Raw genomic sequence first — 2,980 nt, 5'->3', positions numbered from 1 at the left:
TGACTAGTAACATTAACATATAGTGAAAGACAAGTCTCTGAAGCTGAAAGAACTCCTTACTTTTATATAATTTGATCTGTGATATTAGCATATTTAAAGAAAGAATATGTCAACAGTTGGAAATGGCGTGTATAAAAGTGTGGAAAAAACAGAAGTTGAAGATGAAATTGGAAGTTGAAGAATCTTAATAAGCAAACTGTAAATTATAAATCTGTAGAACAGATATCTCCACTGTGGAGACAGACAGCAAATTATTACACCTGATATGATAATGTATTTAATAAATAAACAAAAAGACCAAATTGTAAACAAATTTTAAAATGTGTCTTTCCTCATGATTTACTTGTTGGTCATGCCCCATTACATACATGCTCTATAGCTCCCAGAAATTTTTCACTCAGAGATTTTAATTTAATAATTAGTTGTACAATTATTTATTTGTTGTTTCTCTCCCTTAAGCTCAATGAGAATGGAGATTGTATTTCTCATTTGAACAGTGCTCTCCGCATTTATACAAAAGTCTCATAAATTTGGTTGGCCTGATGCACTCAGAACAGAATCTGGATATTAAATGCCAGAACTTGGAAAATTAAACTGTAGACCTTAGGTAATTCACCAAGATAAAATTATCTTATATAAAAATCAATCAGGCAGCGTTCTCTGCCAAAATTCTTCCCCCACATTGGGCCTCTTTCAAATCCCAATAGCACTCAGGATTGCTCAAGCACCATGAGGATATGATAGAAACTTTCACTGATATTTCAAAATGATCTCTGTAGAAATGTGCACAAGCACTTAAATTACTACAGTTATTTCTTCCTAGTAAGAAATTGCAAGATTTTAACACTCTATTTAAAGTGGAAACTAAAGCATAGATGGAATAGTGCAAAGAAAAAGTACGATATTATTAATGATTTTCTGAATAACTCCTTTACTTTTCTACTCAAACTTTTCAAACTACTTAGAAATCATGATAATGAGGATGAGAAATTCACCTAAAAAAACAATAGGGGGAAACCTTTGCCTATTCTCAGAATGGAGCAATGGCAGTTGTAGGAATAGAACTCATATGTCTTGAGTTTTCAATTTCAGATTTTGTCTTTTTCTTCCAGAAAGAAACTATTTTCTGAATATGAAAGTGACATGATTGAACAATCTTTCACTGCAAATCATGTTTCATATGACAGATATAAACTTTGTTAAAGCACTTCCCTCTATAAGGTATTGCTTACCTCATTTCCTCTCTCAGAAAACCCATTTCCTAACTTCACCATTCAAATAATACCCATTAGTTCAGATCCTGACAATAATAGCACTGGGTCTTGAGAGCTCTTTTAATGAAGTGTTTTATGATCATTAAACAAGAGTACTTTAGAATGGCTAACCATTCTTCATAGTGGAGGAAAAAGCAGGTATGGTTTTCTACACGGCCAACATAAGCAAAACTCTTGCAACATTTAATAAACTGTTATTGCTAATTTCCAATTCCTTCTCCCTAGGAACTGGGAAGAAAATATGAGCCAAGTGTAGCTTTTGTTATAATCTGATTTTTTTTTTCTTTTTGCTGACTATTCCAATAGGGTTACTGTCTATATTTCATATTTCAATATCTGGATTCTTATTTCCATTAGAGATTTTCTTAGGCTTCCTAGCATAATAGCAAATACTTATATAGAGCTTACCTTGTATCAGACACTGCTATAAGTACTTATATATTCATTTAAGTCTCATGAGATGTGTACCATTATAACTACATTGTACAGACAAAAAAATAATAATAAGGTGCAGAGAGGTTAAAAACTTGCCCAAAGTCAGCAAGTATATGGCAGAAACCGAGGAGTACAACCCCATATGATTAACTTCTATGCTATATTACTTTTGTAAGTATTAGATATTTGATCACAGAATTCTTAAGGCTTACTCCTACCAGTAGAAAAACACCCATTTCTACTTTCTTCCTTTTCTTTTTTTCTATCCTGTTTGGCACTCTAAACTCCACATTAGTTTGATGTGGGGGAGGGCAATTGGAGTATGGAAAGTAAGACCACACAGATGCTATCCGTGTGTTTGCTTTGTAGATAAAATCAAGGTCTGTGAGAATTTGCACATGCAAAAGTGCATGCAATTGTCTTAAACCTCCCATTTTCTCATGCCCTTAATTTTTAGGTCCTAGTGAGTTAACATAAATTACAGCCTATTTAAGTGTCAGGAAATTATGTATAAGATCATACATGTTTCCTGGTCTGATCATCAAAGCAGGCTCTTCCTTTAGCAATTCATTATTTAATTTTTTTTTAAATATTCTCCTTCACTGAAATTTAATGAATCACACATTCCTAATCAGAAAAAAATGAAACCATTTCCATTTTGAAAAATACATATAATGATTCCAGGAGAAAAAAAAAATGTATTTTTGGTGTCTCTTCTATAAAAGATTATTTCTTTGCTTTTTTATAAACTGAAACCAGGCAATATGTAGTGGTCAATGGAAAATAGATTCACTTCTTTATCAGGATTAAAAAATATAACTCAAATACATGCAAAATTCATTGTATAGATAATGACACTATATTTCCTTGCAAAGTCATCTACTACTCTTAATAAAAATATAATACTTACTGACAAGACTTTAAATGTCTATTGAACAAAATTCAGTTGATTAAAAATGTTGAATTATTTTTTCTTATGCAAACATTTTATTGTTGTACAAGATTGCCCTCTTGTGTTTTCTCTAGTTAAGTCATTATTATTTGTATCAATTTAATATTCAGCTTTTAATTTCTTCATTTAAAATTAATTCACTACTAAAGGAACTTCAAAGCTGTATATTCAAAACCATACAGATCAGAAGTTAATGTTAGAGTTTTGATTTGTGGTGCACTCTATTCTTTTAAATCTCTGAATTAATTTATAAAATACTATGGCCTAAAGTTAAGAAAAAGCAGACTCAAACAGAAGTAAATACATAAAGAAAAGTATA

Source organism: Pteropus vampyrus, unplaced genomic scaffold (genome assembly GCF_000151845.1).
Source record: "Pteropus vampyrus isolate Shadow unplaced genomic scaffold, Pvam_2.0 Scaffold15, whole genome shotgun sequence".
Lineage (NCBI taxonomy): Eukaryota > Metazoa > Chordata > Mammalia > Chiroptera > Pteropodidae > Pteropus > Pteropus vampyrus.
The sequence above is the reverse complement of the archived record's forward strand: the minus strand, read 5'-3'. Positions refer to the sequence as shown.